Source organism: Microtus pennsylvanicus, chromosome 4, assembly GCF_037038515.1.
Source record: "Microtus pennsylvanicus isolate mMicPen1 chromosome 4, mMicPen1.hap1, whole genome shotgun sequence".
Lineage (NCBI taxonomy): Eukaryota > Metazoa > Chordata > Mammalia > Rodentia > Cricetidae > Microtus > Microtus pennsylvanicus.
The window spans coordinates 15645768-15664147 of record NC_134582.1 but is presented as its reverse complement, the minus strand read 5'-3'; positions in this window follow the sequence as shown (position 1 = coordinate 15664147).

Here is an 18380-nt window from a genome sequence, read left to right as displayed (position 1 = left end):
ACATGAAACAAAAACCAACATTCCTTTCTCTTCCTCATCTTACTTCTGTCCACAGTACAGGTCCATAAACCTTAAGGTGAGAACTTTAAACACAAAGCCTTGAGCACCCCAGAATGGACATTTTTTTCAAGTTCTTAAATTTGCAGTAGTTTAAAGAGAGACGTCTGTTTACATGTGAATTAGCCTAGCAGATAAATCAAAGATCCTAACAGCAAATTTAATACCAAAGAGTATAATAATGATTTGTGAGGCTTCCTGGAGGACCTGAGGACTATAAACCAATGAATAGTTTACAATGAGACATAAATATAGCATATAAAATATGCAGCCGTTTCATAGAGGAATATTATGGTGATTTTGAGATTTGGCAACAGTGAAAAAAGACTTTTTCCTACCAACTTGATGTGAATTTTATTTTACAATTACTAAGTAGGGATCCTGCAGTAGGCTTCACTGCCTGGAGGTATCACTGGCCTGGGAAGGGGGCCATAGGTGAGAGTCATGATCTCTTCCACTAAGTGGGACAATTCGCATGGCCTCTGTATAAGATCTGCTTTCTTCAGTGAGCATTGTCTGCATTGTAAATGATGAGGTCAGGGAGAAATTCACCTAAGAAATGACCAGCACTGTGTTCTAAAGTAAAAGGAAAGAAAGCTACAAATGAATAATTTATGATGGAATCTCCCCCTAAATTCTCATTTTCTTAAGGAACACACGAGCAATCTGTCAGAGATGTGCTTCTCTTCTGAGGTGCCAATCTCAGTTTGTGTTGACATGGCGGAAGCACGTGCAAGCCCAGTGCATTTTTCATGCTCGACTTTATTCATTCATTTCCCTGCAGATCTGCATTGGAAGTCATGGCTGATTTGCTCAGCAATAGAAATGCTTTATGCATGTTCTTCTCTCCCAAGAGACCTGACTTCAGCAAAGTTGGCTCCATAAAAGCCTTTAACATGGCCTCAGCCTCTTGGTTCGTGTCTAATCACCATAGGCTGTGGTGTATTTCCCACTGCCTCCCAAGCTGAGCTCATGAATAGAGTCTAGAAAGCATGAAATGCTTGACTGTGCATACCTGTTCCCAGGACTTTAAGCCTTGCTTCTGATGAAAGAAATCTGAGGGTGAGTAGAGGTGGACAGAGACCTTGTCATGGTTTGATAGAAGCAGGATATTACTCTCTAGTTGAAGAAACGACCAGCTGCTAACTGTTAGCCTAAGCCTGACTGTTGGCATTAACATTTCTGGCTTGTTTTAAAAATGCATAAACAAGGCCAGGCCATGGTGGCGCACATCTTTAATTCCAGAACTCGGGGGTAGAGGCAGGCAGAACTCTGTGAGTTCGAAGTCAGCCTGGTCTACAAGAGCTAGTTCCAGGACAGGCTCCAAAGCTACACAGAGAAACCCTGTCTTGAACCACCCCCTCCAAAATGCATAAATATCAGTGACATAAACCTTGGCAATGGCAATACCAATAGTTTCTGAAGGATACAATCGTTCAAAAGCAGAAACCAGGATATGTGCAAAGATGCAATTTCTGTGTGGTAAGAGTAAAGTGGTCGTGATTTAACTTTATTATGACCAAATGCAACAAAGACTTTAATCTAAGGCTCTAATCAGATCTTTGATTCTAGAAATATATATTTTTTAACCCAAGGTGAATTCTATATACAATGCTTATGGTGTCTTGAATAAGGATGTCCTTCCTCAGGCTCATATATTTGCAGGCATGCTTACCAGGGAGTGGCGCTATTTAAAAGGATTAGGATATGCGACCTTCTTAGAGTAAGTGTCTCACTGCGGGTGGGGTTTGATTTTTCAGAAGCCCAGCTAGGCCCAATGATTTTTCTCATCTTCTGCTGCCTGTGGGTGTAGAGCACTCAGCTACTTCTCCAGCACCATATCTGCCTGCATGTCACCATGCTCCCCACCATAAAGACAATTAGCTACACCTTTGAGACTGTAAGGAAGGCCCAATTAAATGGTTTCTTTGATGAAAGTTGCCTTGGTCATGTTGTTTGTCTCTTTACAGCAATAGAACACTAAAACAGAAGTTGGTACCAGGGCTGGGGTGTTGCCGTGACAGGTCTGACCACACTGCTTGTTGGCAGAATGTGGACTTTGGGTTAGGAAAGCAGTTGAAAGCTTAAAGTGGGGCTTAATAGACTGTTCTAGTAGATGTGTGGAAGGCAGTGATATTGGGAGCAATGTCGACTATGATGACCTGGTTCAAGAGGTTTCAGAGGAGAAGAATATCAGTAAGTGGTCTAAAGATTGTTTTTGTGATACTTTGTCAAGGAATGTGGTTTCTTTCTGCCCTTGTTGAAAAAAGTATGCCTGAAGCTAAATTGAAGAGTTTTAAATTACTGATGTTGGGAGTTTCTACTAAATATAAATCAATGAATCATAAGGTGCGAAAAGATCCCTCCAAATTCTAAAGGCCATTATTAAAGGACATGGGACTGCAAAGAGAAGAAGAAGAAGAATGTCAGGTTTTAAAATGAGTATCTGCGTGGGTTGCAGAGTTTTAGTTCCAGGGATGCTATGAAGGACCACACACTGAGCGCCCTGAGGATATATGAGTTTTATTTTCTCATCGTTCTAAGGTCAGAAGTCTGAAACTGAGATATTGGTCGTACTGCTGGCTGCTGAGACTGATGCTGAAAGATTTGTTCCATGGAAAGTCTTGTTTCCAATTGCACCACATGTTCTGTCCCAGGACATAGAGAAATGGAATAGGAACTGGGATAAAGCCCCCTTTCCCACCCTGGCCCTACTCTCTGATACAAATCATGTTGACGGGTACTGTGTAGGCTGCCAGGGATGTTACTGTGTAGGCAGGCAGCCAGGGAGAGCTGTCATTCAAGATCATACTCACCTGTGCACCCTGTGTACTGCGCTATTGATAGGACAGGCAAGACATGCTCATTGGAACAATCATGGTAATTCAATAATAAAGGTAGCCAACAGCTCTTTGGTATAATATGTGGCCTGCTTCATAGGAATGGTTCTACACTTCATGTAGAGTAAGCCTTGTTGAAAGCCTGTGTCTGGGGAGATCACAGACTTTAGTGGGGCAGGGGGGGGCTACTGCTATTGCTTTGCTAAAAGGAAATGATTTATGCAGCAGGCCATCTAAACAATTATGTCTATATACATAGATTAATGCCATTATCAGCTTTGGTCAAAGGAATTCTTTTCTGTTGTGGGCAGAAGTAACTCAGAGACTTTCAACCAGTCAATCTGCTGAGAATATGGATTTTATGTATGCTCAGCTTCAAGAGGGACTTCTGTATCCCTCTCCAAGGCTCAGAGAATACTGTGGAAGATGAAGCAGAAAAAGGTAGGAGTTGAATGATGTTCAACACTGCCTTTAGGAAGTGCTACCACCATTCCACTCTTGCTCTCACAAGAGTTGTGTAAGATCTTGGCAAGATTTGGCTTGTCAATATCCTGTTACAGGAAGAAGAAGGCCCCATGAATGCCTCTTCTCTAAGCCAGGGCCAATAAGTAGCCACTGTAGCTAGAGAGTGGGGTTCATAATGCCCTATACTTACCTAAGTGTCTATAGGCAGTAAATGGTCACCGTGGGAGAGTGAGATACTTTCTTCAGTGGCACAGCTGTTGGTGAGAAGTTCAGACTCCTGTAAATGATCCCTCAGCCAGTGCTGTGTTTGTAATGTTAAATAAACCATTGCGTCATCAGTAAGTCAATCAAGAAATGAAAGTAGGAAAGGGACAAAGTATGAAGAAGAAGAAGGAGAACATTGGGAGTGGGAGGGGAACAGAAGAAGTTAGTGTGCCCAATACAATCAATACATTTACATATGTATGAAAATATAATGCAATTCATAATTTTATATAATTATCATGTGCCAATAAAATAAACTCACAAACAAAGATCTGTTCTAGGCTGCTATTGTCCTAGGCATGATTATGCCATTTTCTGAGGACAGCAGTCATATTAGATTAGGGCCCAACCTCATCCTATTGTCCTCATCCCAACTCATTTACCTCTTCATGATCTCATCTTTAATAAGACCACATTATAGGGTCCCAGGCGTTAGAATATCAGGACCTGAATTTGGAGTGACAGAATTCAGCCTACAGCTCCACAGTTGTCAGGGAGCAGCACTGGCAACTTGGAAATTCGGTGCTTCTGGTAACGCTAATCTCATGCTCTTTCCTCTGCAGTCATTTTACATTTTTAGTTTTTTAGATGACAGTTAAATTCCTCTGCTTTCTTGGGGATTGATGTTTCTATTTTGTTTTTTGTTTTCTTTTGAAAAAAGCATTTTATCATAGCCTGAGTTGGCCTCAAATTCACCATGCAGCTGATAACAATCTTTAACTGATTCTCCTGCCTCTTCTCAAGTGCAGAGACTACAGGTGTGCCCCCAGCACGCTGGCTGTGATTTCATTTGTAAGATGAGAATCTGGCTTAGCTGATCTCTGAGGTATATCTTCCTGTATCACCGAGATTTCTCATTTTTGTCAATCACATGGCTTCTAAGGCAATGTATCCTCCACTATCATTGTACCCTGAGAATAGGAAAGCTCAGATACTAGATTATTTCTTTAAAAATCAATTATTTTGATAGTCATGATAGATATATTCTAAAAGATGTTTCAAAATATGCCTATGTAGAATGGGTAAATGAAGTTGTCAACATATAAATTATGTAACATGCTTATTTAGGGTCATAAAAATGTTAAAACTTTGCCTCATAGTGATTTTGGTGTAGCATATTGTTAGTGATTTTTTTGGTTACTGTGCAGTGAAATAGATCTCTTGACATTATTCCTTTTTTCTAGCTGAAATTTCACAACTTTGAACAACATCTTACCAAGAATTTCCCAATTTAGTAAACCACCATTCTGATCTTTTTATGAGTTAAAGATTTAGATATTCTCCATATAATTAAGAACATACACTTGTACTGTTTATCTGTCTGTGTTCGGCTTATTTTATTTAACATGATGTCCTTTTCTTTCACTGGTGGTATCACAAATAGATATGAGAATATTTTCACAGTGAATCAAAATCATTTTTCCCTAACCAGTGAAAACAGCAGCAACTTTTCCAGATGACTTCATCACAACAAGCAGGGACTAGTAATTTGCTATCAATATTCCATATATCTCTTTCTCCACACCTTCCTCTGCAATGGTTCTGAATTCCACACAATATTCGTTACAACTTGAGGATGCTCAGTAGATGATGAAATTCTCTAAAGTTTTCTTGCCTTCAGTTCAGAATTTTATGAGAGCTCCTCAATGACTCAATGAGTCATTCTGGTGTATGACTTTGCCCTTTTCTATAACCTGCACATTGTTTAATATGGTTTTTCAAAGGTGCTATTGCCCTGGTCCAACTGACTTTGGGAGACAGTAAATATCTCTTCCTCTGAATAAATGATGGGCCAAGGTCATCATTGGAGAAGAACAAATTGAAGCAAGTGTTTCCTCTGTCTTTTCTGGATTTCTGTTCCTTTCGTGAAATCTCCCCAGGTCACATTTCACTGTACTGTCTTGGTTTGCTAATAGATCGACTCAAAGGTTATTTAAACTAATAGGCCAAACCCTCTCTTTTGGGCAATGAGTGCTGTCCTGCTGATATTGGCAATGGTGCCTTTTTTAGAGGTGCTATGGTTGTTTATTTAACCAGTAACCCAAACCTTTAAGGTTGTTAGGCAAGGTGGTTATTTATTAAAAGACACAGAAAGAGTCTTCACCCAAAGTAAGGCTTTAATGTCCTGGCGTTGTGTTGGATACAAAATGTGATGGTTTAAAAGAAAATGAACCTCCAAAAGAGTGACATGGGAGGTATGGCCTTGTTGGAGTAGGTGTGGCCTTGTTGGAGGAAATGTGTCATTGTGGAGTCAGGCTTTGAGGTCTCATATATGTTCAAACTATACCCAGTGAGTTCTCTTTTGTTCTACCTCCACCCAATGTCTCAGACCACTTCCTGTTGCCTGGACAAGATGTAGAACTCTCAGCGACCTCTCTAGCACCATGTCTGCCTGCATGGTCCCATATCCCACCATGATGATAATGGACGGAACCTCTGAACTGTAAACAGCACAATTAAATGTCTTCCTTTATAAGAGTTGCTGTGATCATGGTGTCTCTTCACAGCAATTGAAACCCTAAATAAGACACGGGGTAGTGAATGGTTTCAATAGACTGTTACTGAAGTATAGCAAGAGCGTTTGAGTGGTTCTTATATTTTAACCAGAGACTGTAAACCAGATGGTATAATTTGGAAAGTGTGTTACAATACACAGATGGGCATGTTGTCAGAATAAGATTATCCACAATATGTTTTGCACTATGATCTTAGATATTCATAGTGTTTTTTTTTCCAGTAGAATTTTTATTTGGTTTTACTGTTTTTACTTTCAAGCATTTCTCAACCTACAAATGACTTTTTTTGATCCCTGGTATTCGAACATTTCTGATTTCTACTGATTAACTCGCAACTTTTGATTTTGCAGCTGCCTAACTGTGAAGGGTACAGCATTTGAGGCAAAGTAGCTGCCATCAGTGGATTTGAACAACTGTTAATAACTCTTACTATAGGGAGGCAGATTAAGACTACTGGCTAGGATTATAGTTCATTTCTCTTGTGGAATGGCTAAACTGGGCATAAGTCCTTCTTGCTAGTTAATTATGGTGTCTTTGTGAAAAGTCAGGCCCAGGCACTGGGTTTAAACATTTCAGCTTTTGTGTCTTACATGCAGTATTTCAGCTAGTTGAACAATCTTTTTGGTCGCAATGCTAAAATAGAAGTGTTAATGTATTTCTTCGGTTTATGCTCTCTCTGTACAAAGTGATGGATTCTGTGAGTAGTTGATGTGTGCATAAAAGCAGCACAGGCTCTCATTGTTCTTATTCAGGACATACACAAAATTCTGAAATGTACGTAAATAATGGCAATAAAGACACTGCTCTATTATAACTCTATGTAAATTTACTAAATTTACTATGGGTCTAGAGTTGTGCTGTCCCTAGATTTCCTGGTTTTTATCCTCTACTTCTTTTTCCACTTCTATCTCCTCCTTCTTTTTCTCCTCCTTCTTCTTTCTTCTTCTTTTTCTCCTCCTCCTCCTCCTCCTCCTCCTCCTCCTCCTCCTCCTCCTCCTCCTCCTCCTCCTCCTCCTCCTCCTCCTCCTCCTCTTCCTTCTCCTCCTTCTCCTTCTCAGGGTTTGTGTGAGATGACAGTCCATCTGATTCTGTCAGTCATCTCTTCAGCTTCTAACCTATCATTTCTCTGATTTAGTTTAGTTAATATCACTAAGGTGGAGGTCTTTGATGAAAATGTCCATTGAAGTCATCTTGGTGTTCTCTGTAGTGTTTAGGAAAGGGTTCAGTGTCCTCAGAGTAATTGAATACAGTCAAATAACTGATTAAAAAAACCTCATGCATCTTTTTAGATATAAAAGTTAAACCTCTTTCAAACAACCTTTCATTTTGATATAGATCATATACTGACGGCACATGAAATGATACTTTAACTGGGTCACTTAGTGTCAACATGAAGAGGCCCAGGTTTGCTTCTGGTTTCTTCTGTCAGTTTATGTCCAAAACATAAGCATAGTTATTGACAAGCAAGTAGTCAGGAGCCTGAGATTTGCTCCTACTGAAGTTGCCTCATCAGCCAAGAAAAACTTTCCAGGAAAATGCCAGTTAGCTCTCACTGCTCTTTCTGACTGTATACCGTCTTCACAGTGACTTTACTAAGGCTATTAATATATAGAGAGAAGTACTTTAACCTAAGTAAGCAGAATACAGGAAACACGGGGACCTTCCATCAGACTCATTTACACAGCGACTAAAGTCTGAGAGAATGGCTCATCTGATTGCATAGTGGGAAATACTGCATTTACTGCAGGTCTCTTCTGTTCCATTCATTACTTATGTCTACAACTTAGAAGTATACACTGGGTTCTAATGATTTTTTTTTTCTTGAATGAGTGAGTGGGTCATGATGAGACAGAATTTTAATAGCCAGGTAGTATGTCAGGGAAAGAAAAATATTTTAGCTTAGCTTTCAGAAAACTGACACAGCTGTTCCGCCTGCCTTGGCTGAGAATCTGCTGGGAAGTTCAGAATTTCTCTCTGAAGTTTTGATAATTGAGTCCAATGATAAGAACTGATAATGGATGGGTGGAAGGAAAGGCAATCTGATTTATTCATGTGCACAAGAGTGATGTAAAGTGCAGAACTCAAAGTAAGGCCCCGTTTTCCTCATGCAGTATTCTCTGGTATAGGAGAAAGAGACGTGGGTGCCGTGGGCATTTACAGAGGAGGAGTGAATGGGTTCCCAGGGAGCTGAATGGAACTGAAGAACCCACGATTATCTGGGACAAAGGTCCTGTTTTCTAGATGTTTGACTCTTTCCTGACTTTCATTCTCCTCTGTTATAAGACTTTATATGTCTTAGTTAGGGAAGTATCAGTCAGAAAACGAGAAGCAACTGTATTCATCCTGATCAGGGACTTCTGGGCAACTCGTCTGCTGCATTTGCTGCTCTCCTTTTCCAATGCAGCCAGTTCCAAGATGACGCTTCCTGAGGCCCAACAGACCAAAACCTACAATTCTATGTTGAAATACAAAAGAAAATTATAATAATTTATGAATAACAGGGTGTGAAAGAGATCATCTCAAATCTTTTGATTAAAATTTTCTTTTAATTAAGAACTTTATTTTAGATAATTGTAGATTAGTGTACAGTGGCAAGGAATACTATGGAGAAATTCCATCAACACTTTTTTCCAGCTTCCTGCCTGTTTCTTTTCTTTTCTTTCTTTCTTTTTTTTTTTTTTTTTGGTTTTTTTGAGACAGGGTTTCTCTGTGGTTTTGGAGCCTGTTCTGGAACTAGCTCTTGTAGTCCAGGCTGGTCTCGAACTCACAGAGATCCGCCTGCCTCTGCCTCCCGAGTGCTGGGATTAAAGGCGTGCGCCACCACCGCCCGGCTGCCTGTTTCTTCAAGTGACACAAAACTCAGCTTTCTGCTGATGTTGCAACCTCTTGCTCAGGAGATGTGGGCAGCGTGAGGGGATATGGAGAATGTGTCAAGCTTACTACTGTGCTCTCCACAAGTCTTGAGACTTCTGCTGTCTGCCACCTCCCTTCTGTCTTTGAGAGATATCCTCACTCATTGTACTCTACCCAGTAGTTTCAATTGCAAGAGAAAGGACGCGGAAGGAATCGTGTTACTCCACTGTGGATAAATCAGAAGTCTGAATTTTCATTTTGAAGAGCTTTATGTATTTTTAATGCACTTTGTGAGATCTGGACTCAGACACATGATAACAGTTTTCACTCTGCCTTTGACCATGCAATTTCTGTTGCTATTTGGAACATTTGGTACTCAAGTTAAACTCAAGGTAAATAACTAAACTAAGCTACTTAAAATTAGACTTTTATCCATGTAAGATTTTTTTAATTTAATTTAATTTATTTATTTATTAAAGTTTTCTGCCTCCTCCCCGCCACCGCCTCCCATTTCCCCCCCCTCCCCCGATCAAGTCCTCCTCCCTCATCAGCTCTAAGAGCAGTCAGGGTTCCCTGACCTGTGGGAAGTCCAAGGACCACCCACCTCTATCCAGGTTTTTTTTTTTTCTTGAGACAGAGTTTCTCTGTGTAACAGCCCTGGCTGTCTTGGAACTCACTCTGTAGACCAGGCTGGCCTTGGATTTACAGAGATCTGCCTCTGCCGCCTGACTGCTGGGATCAATGGCACACACTACCGCTCCCAGCTTCAGGTAAGCTTTTATGGAAGAATTGATAGGTCACTTTGAGGCAGAAAGTTAGGTATATGCTCCTTCTGAAATTGTCTTACAATTTATAAGTGTTACTGTATATATTTAATTTTCAAGACATCATGCTCATGCATTTTGGTTGACTTAAACTTTACATCATTGTGGCCTTCTGGAGGAATTAAAAGAGAATACATAGGATCGATGAACACTTTTTGATAATATTAAGTGGGCGGGGCTATAATATAAGACGATGTTCTAAAATAATTCTAATCTCTTTGATATTCAGAATACACATTATTTTGCCTCTATTATTTAGTATTTGTTCACTGACTTTCTGCTAGTAAGTTTTTTATCTTCACTAAGTTATGGTAATTCTATTTTTGTAGGACTGGAATAATTTTGGTATATTTTCCAGTTATAGATAAAAATGAAAGGGACACCAAGTAACACTGAAATGAATTAGATTTAGCTATGACTTTTAGCTGTAGCTATAAATCAAATAACTTCTATTAAGATTTTTTTTTACCTCCATACCCTTGCTCTGCTCAAAATGTCCAACATCCTCAGAGACTACTGAACTATATCCATGTTAATTTAAGAAAGAACATGATTAGTAATTATTTAGTAAGGTAATGAGTCTGTGGGAGAAATTAGAATGTTGAGTTTTGTATGTTATCTCAACCACGTTTATAGCTCAGCTTCTGACATGCTCAGTGTTTACTTATTATTAATGTCAGACTCAGAAAGCTAATGACTATATTTTACAAACTAAAATTATAATATGAGATTATTTGTCAAATAGAGGAACAGTTTGAGTCATTCAGCTTTCCCTCCTGACAAACTCCTGGGGCTGGTCTGCGTAAGGTGCTGCGTGTGTCCTCTGAACATCTTCCTAGATGCCATTTCATTCATGGCTCTGCTCATCGTTGGGCTTTGAGGGCCCAGTTCCCCTGAACTGACTGCTCTTTGTACCTGCCTCACCTTTAATGCTCCATCTTCCTCTTCTCTTTACACTGATCTCCCTGAGTTCCTCAGACCCAGACTACAGCTGTGCCTGTCCTGGGTTTACAGGAGATCCTTGCTCTTCTTAGGAGAAAACTGGGGAACAAACACTTTTCTGCTTCCCTTTCTCCATAATTTCATTATAAGTGAAATTCTAGCTTGTCGTTTATTCTTCCAGGATAAAGTAAATAATTAAATACATGTTGCTGTAGTTTGCACATGATGACGGGCATATATCACCGTACCATAAATTACCTGTATATGTATTGTAAGGAAGGCTGCAAGTTTGTTCTCGGCCACCAAGACTCCCAAAATAACCACACAGAAATTGTATTAATTAAATCACTGCTGGGCCTATTAGCTCTAACTTCTTATTGGCTAGCTTTTACATCTTCATTTAACCCATTTCCATTATTTTATATTTTATCACAAGGCTCATGGCCTACTGGCTAACTTCTAGCAGCATGTCTGTCTCTGGAGGAGCTCCATGGTTTCTCTCTGACACTCTATTTACATGACTCTATTTACATGAAAGGAACATAGAAGATCAGTTCTATATCCTTTAACATAGACTCAAGTCTCTAAAGTTTCTATGGAGAAAGACAATAGTAAATAGGATAATATGGCTTTGTTGTGTTTTGGGAGTATTATAATTTGACCCCCATTAAAGAATAATAGTTGAGCAAGGTTTTTGAAGGAGGTGGTGTGAAGCATGGCAGATAATACGTCAGAGATGTCAGAGGTCAAGATCAGCCACTAGGAAGGTCTTGAGTGAAATAGATTAATGCTTTATGGTCACTGTTAGTGAAAAGTAGGTGAGGGGAAGAGGAAGGGAGAAAGGGAGTGAGTGAGTGAACTATCTGAGAGAGAGAGAGAGAGAGAGAGAGAGAGAGAGAGAGAGAGAGAGAGAGAGAGAGAAATTAATAGATAATTGATATCTACTAACTGCTAATTGGTATAGAAGGGCCAGGCCTCTGTGCGCATTGCCTTTCCTGGGTGGGTGGACCTGGGCCATAATAGAAAGTTCAACTAGAGAGGACCTTTCAGTGTGCAACATTCCTCTGTGTTTTCTGTTTCAAACTCCTGCCTTGAGTTGCTGCCTTGATTTCCCTTTGTAATAGACTGTAACCTGTAAGATGAAGTCGTTCCTATCTTAAGTTTCTTTGGTCTTGGTGTTTATTAAGAAGGTAGCTAGAGTGTTTGTTGACAATTAAGCTGAAAACAACAAAACTATCTGATCAACAGCAATAAACCACAGCAGATGCAAAAGAAGAAAAAATTATACTTAGCACAAGTCTCGAGAAAAACTTAGCCTTACTCCCAAATGTCCCTTACAAAACTTTCAGATCTAGCTCAGCGACCACCCCAGGTGGATTTTTTGAAGTCATATCCTCACTGTTGAACATGCTTAAAGTACAAATAAATGAAAGAATAAGTTACTAAGCAAAGACAAGCACCGTGCATCTTTGTTGGAACTGTTATTAATATCCCCTTTTGATAACAGTGGAAACAAATATAACACACAATTTTAGTATGCATCCATTTTCTTTCATCTAATATTTTATATTTTATTCCATTCATTATAACCATGCTCAAGACCATGGGCTTTATTGCTGGATAATTCTCAGTTTCTACCTACATATTACCAGCATGACGCTGCCCAAAATTTCTTAAGAGCATTAAGCCCCAATTTCTTCACACATTTGTAGTACTAAAGTCAACAAAAAGATGTCTGAGTATGAAATGAGTTCTTAGCACAACACTTGGCACATGAATAATGCTATAAAATTTACTTATTTCTCTATATGTTTATGTGTATATGTTCACATATATGTATACATGTTCATATACACATTTTATATATATAATACACACTGAATGCAAGGCATCTTTGACATACTGAGTTTGAATGTCAAAACTGCCTATTCATTTATATTTTACAGACTTCTGAATCATTTGTTGCTCCAAACACAATTTTATTTTATTCTTACTTCAAGTGCAAAGTGAAATTTGGGAGATTTGGAGGAGAAATCTCAGATGTGACTTTCAGATATGCATTTATTATTTCCCCCATGTATCTTAATGATTTACTGATTGATTAATTTATTTTTGTAATGAAAACATTTTACATAAGAGCATTTTTTGAATTGCAGACATGTGAAACAATATTATTAACTACAGTCAATATGACTTAATTCCCCAATCCACATATCTCCAGCCACTCCTAACACTGTTATCTCTATTCTTGTGAAGAACCTAAAGTGTGCTCTCTGAGTGTCTTATCTGTATTATAGTTCTTAAAACTATAGAACTCAGCTATATTCCCCCTTTAAGTCTATTTCTGCTTTCATAAATGTTTTCATTATAAGGAAAACTCAAATATTTATAAAACTGTGAGCACATAGATACCTACCCAGCACCTACATCCCACAATTGGCATTTTTCAGTATTTGCTCTATCATCTGTTTGTCAGCCTGTCCGACCCACACCTCTACCCCAAGTTTGCCTTTTAACTTTTCGATGTATTTCAGAGTAAAGTGCTGGCACTTCTGTGTGAGGTCTACTTTTTTGTAATCTCCCAAGTTTTACCCTTCTCATATGATAATCCATGACCCAGATCAAATATCTGAGAAGTAGTAAGTGGTGCTTATCAGTGTGTATTATCAAGTACCTAGAATATCTGTCTGGTCCACATCAGATACAAGTAAATGTGCCCAGCGGCCAGAACAGCAAGATGTCGAGCCTCCCAATACTAATGTCCTTTTGGTGACCTGAACTCCTGGGCCGAGCGGTGAAGATGCTGAGCTGTCCACTGGTAGCATCATTTGTTCTTTCACGATTGGTTGCGGAAAGTGCCGCCCTCAGCTTGAGACGCTGAAGCCCAATGAATTAAACATAATGAGTCTGACGTGTCATTGACTAAAACCTAGGAAAGATGCTCTGGGTTCCATGCCATTGCTTCTATTAAAGTGGCGTCTTCACTTTTTATTATTTTGTTGCTGGAGACACATTAACAGATTATTGGACACTGCATTTTCCAATAAAACTTTTCTCGGTGATTTTTCTATTATCTCAGGATTCCCTGAAAAAACAACTTTTTTTTTTTATCATACATCTCCCCAAAGTGAAACTGGTTGTAAAGGTAAGAAACAACAACACATTTTTAGAAAGTTAAATTAACATCAGTAGCAATGGTATATACCCGCTCCTTCTTTCTTCCCTCTTAACCTGTCAGTTATACTGAATGGGTGTAGGCATGACTGTCACCATGTTGCCTGGTGAGAAGGCAGACTCTGAGAAAGAACAAAGGGATTTTTCGAGGTTAGATATTTTTTGAAGTAGGGAGATCCATCCTAAATGTAAGTGACAGTTTCTGGAAGCAGTTGTATCAAGGTCTATGTGGGCAGGGAGCTCTGCCTTTGCTTTGTGTCTTCTTTGCTCATTAGCATGTACTGCTTGAGAGGTCACCTACCCTGTCAGTGCTGCTTGCTTGCCTTCACTGACATCAGGACCCAGCTTATTCAGGATTTTCTGTCTAGTCTGAAGGCCAGTGATTCTCCAGACCTTCAGTACCAGGTTGGGTCTGCTGATGCTCCTAGCCTCCCATACAGCAGAAGGATGGGTCCTGCTTTTTGTATCCATTCTGTTAGCCTGTGTCTTTTTTATTGGCATTAATCAATATAGATGGATATTTGTGACCAGTGATTGTTATTACCTGTTATTTTTGTTGTTGTTGTTGGTAGTGTGTGTGTGTGTGTGTGTGTAGTGTGGGTTTTATTGGAGTGAGATTATCTACTGCCTGTGTTTTCAAGGGTGTAACTAACTTTCTTGGGTTGTAGTTTTTCCTTCTAATGCCTTCTGTAGGGGTAAGTTTGTGGCTAGTTATTGTTTAAATTTGACTTTTTCATAAAATATTTAGTTTTATCCTTCTATGGTGCTAGAAAATTTTGCTGTGTACAGTGGTCTGAACTGGCATTCATGATCTTTTTGCATCTGCTAGACATCTGTCCAGGCCCTCTTGGCTTTTAGAGTCTACACTGAGAAATTGAGTGTAATTCTGATAGGCCTGATTTTATGTTACTTGTCCTTTTCCTTCTCAACTTTAATATTATATCTGTATTCTGTATGTCTAGTGTTTTGATTATGTGGCTAGGGGACTTTTTTTTCTGGTTCAGTCTATTTGGTGTTCTGTAAGCTTCTTGTACCTTTATAGGCATATCCTTCTTTACGTTGGGAAATTTTTCTTCTGTGATTTCTTGGTTTTTGAGTAGGGATTCATCTCCTTCCTCTATTAGTCCTCTTCTTAGGTTTGATCTTTTCATAGTGTTCCATATTTTCTCAATGCTTTGCTTTAACAATTTTTTAGATAAAACATTTTCTTGACTGAAGACACTATTTCATTTATTGTATCTTCAAATCCTGAGATTCTGTCTTCCATCTCTTGCATCTGTTGTTCCTATTCACTGACCCAGATTTTACTTCTTCAGGATTCTATCAGTTTATTCTCCTTACTGCTTCTATTTCCATTTTCAGGTCTTGAACTAGTTCCTTTACCTATGGGTTTGCTTTTTCTTGGCTTTCTTGGTATTCATTAAAGGTTTTATTGTTTTCTTCCAGTTTTTTTTTGTCTATTCCTCAGTTTCTTTAAGGAATTAAAAAACTTCCTCTTTAAAGAAATCTTCATGAATTTGTTTTCAAGGTTGTTTTCTTGTGCTTCAACTGCGTTGGAATGTTCAGGTCTTCTGTCAAAGTCTCGGTGGCTCTGGTGGTGCCATAGTGCCCTTTCTGTTATTGATTATGTTCTTACACTGGCATTTTGGCATTTGAACTTGGGGTGTTTATAGGTCTAGGTGCTGATTCTTGCATTTGCCTTTGTTGGATATGTGTTTTGTTCCTTTGTTTTATGTTTACTCTCTGGTCTTCTGGACAAAGCAGCCAAGGAGATCCATGAATCTTCAGGTCCAGTAGGGTTTCTTTGCTGTTTTCTTGGGGGGAGTGGCTTGGGTCCCTAGATCCAGCTTGGCCTCTGGTAAAGCCAACCTTCTGAAGTTGTAGACCAGAATACGGAGCCCAAGGCAGGGTGTGCTGTTCTAACTGGTGTGGACTGTACCTGGGTCTATGGAGTCTGCTGTAGTTGTGGCCTCAGGAGGATAATGAAGTGAGAGGGCTTGGGTGACTGAGTGTATCTTTTGGGGAACAGAATCCAGGGGATGGAGGCAGTCCAGTTGGCAAGCAGGTCACTTACCTGCTAGTTGACTGGTGAGGATAGAATCGGAGCAGTGGAATTCCCCAGGAGTTGGGGGCAGGGCTGATGCTGAGATGGGATTGGGGTGTGTCCTGGAGATTGGGGTCTGGGGCTTGGGACAACAAAGCTGAGAGGTTGGACATTCATCTGTTCTTCAGAATGGCGTGGACTCGGTCTAAGCCTTTGGAGTTCCCTGGAGTTGTGAGGTAGGACTGGCTGCAGGGAGGAGGAGGATGGTGAGAGGGGTTGGGCCGTGGAGTGGGCCTTGGAGGAGCAGATTCCAGGTGGTTGCGGCAGTCCACCTGGCAGATGGGTGCTTTCACTTACCAGCTCATCAGCTGCTAAATAGCAATATTCTTTATATTTCTGTCAATGTGAGTATTTTCTGCATACTTCTCATGAAATTATACTTTTGTCTGGTTTTATCATATTGTACCTTGGAGCATTTTTTAAAAGTATTTTTCACAGTGGCAGTTCCTAAACGTGGTATTGTTTACTTTTTATGTCTGCAAACTTGTCCTTTTTATCCATACTTTTGAAAGATGTTTTGCCTGGAGAGAGTTACCTGAAAAATCCTACCATTTGCCCTTGCCTTAAAGCAGCGGTGTTCAACCTTCCTAACCTTCCTGACACTGCGACTCTTTAATACAGTTCCTCATGTCGCAGTGACCCACAACCATAACATTAGTTTTGTTGCTGCTTCATAACTGTAATTTTGCTACTGTTTTGAATCATAATATAAATATCTGATATGTGACCTCTAGAAGGCCATGACCCACAGTTTGAGAAGAGCTGCCTTAAAGGTATCCTCATATTACCTACCTCCTCACTGCTTCTATTAAAGAACCAATTGAAGAGTTATATTTTTTAATCAGCTGATTTAATTTTTTTCCCCTTAAAAATTTGTCTCTAACTATTTGTAATTCAGTATTATGTGAGCAGATGTGTTTTTTTTTTCCTTCATGTTTATCTCACTTGGAGTGCCTAATGTGTAGGATCTGTGGATTTGATCTTTTTTTATCCATTTTGGAATTTTTCAGCTGGAATTTCTACAACTACTACCTCAGACCCATTTTCTTGGTCTTCTTTTGGGATGACAATTGCATTACTCAATTTTCTGTCTCATATGTGCCTCTCACTCTCTGTCTAATAAATTTTATTTGTCAATGAGACAATCTAGAATATCATATTAACCTGAGTTTGAGTTCACTAAACTCATTTATACTTTCTCAAATCTGTATAAATACATGTAATAATTTTTAACATGTATTTTTTTAGACCAAGTATACATATTTGGCTCTCTTTTCGATACACTCTAGTTTCTATCTTGTCAGTCACTCATCATCTTTCTGCCCTTTCAACATTTATAATTTTTATCTTAGAATCTCTGTTATCATAAATGATCATTATTAAGAGCAAATTTGTCGCTAATGTTTTTCTTGTGATTATAATTAACATTATTGTCTTTTTATACCTCTTAATTACTTTTACATTTAGGAGGCACATAATTTTTGTTTCCTTTAGAAACACCAATAAGTCAGTTTAAACAGACCATGGCTGCTTCACAGCTGTCTTATGGGTTTGCTTTCCTTCAGCTACAGATATCTTGTTTCATTTCTATTGGTGGGATAAACATACCCTGGCCAAAAAACACTTGTAAGCTAAAAAACCCATCTTCCCCTAGGTTGCTTGTGCAACTTTCCAGTCTTCAGAATAATAAGCCAAGTGAGCTCATTTTCTTTATTAATATAATATCCCATTTGGTTATTTAGTTGCCTTTTTGCCACCAAGTTGTTTGTAGTCACTTTCTACCTTGTGTGCTGTTTCCATGAAACACTTGTGCATGTATTTGTGTATATTTTTGGCTATTTTGTCAAAAATCAGGTGTTCATAGGTGTGTGAATTTATGTGAAGGTCTTCAATTCTATTCTATTGATCCATGTGTCTGTTTTTATACCAATACTAAACTGTTTTTTATTACTATAGCTCTATAGTAGGGCTTGAAGTCAGGGATAGTGATACCCATGGAAGTTCCTTTATTGTACAGGATTTTTTTTAGCTATTCTAGGTGTTTTGTTTTTCCATATGAAGTTGAGTATTGTTATTTTGAGGTCTGTGAAGAATTGTGTTGTGTTTTGATGGGGATTTCATTGAATCTGTGTAGATTGATTTTGGTAAGATTGCCATTTTTATTATGTTTATCTTACCTATCCAAGAACATGGGAGAGCTTTCAAGTTTTCTAATCTCTTCATTAATTTATTTCTTCAAAGACTTAAAGTTCTTGTCATACACATCTTTCACTTGTTTAGGTAGACTTATTCCAAGGTATTTTATATCATTTGTGACTATCATAAAGGGTGTTGTTTATTT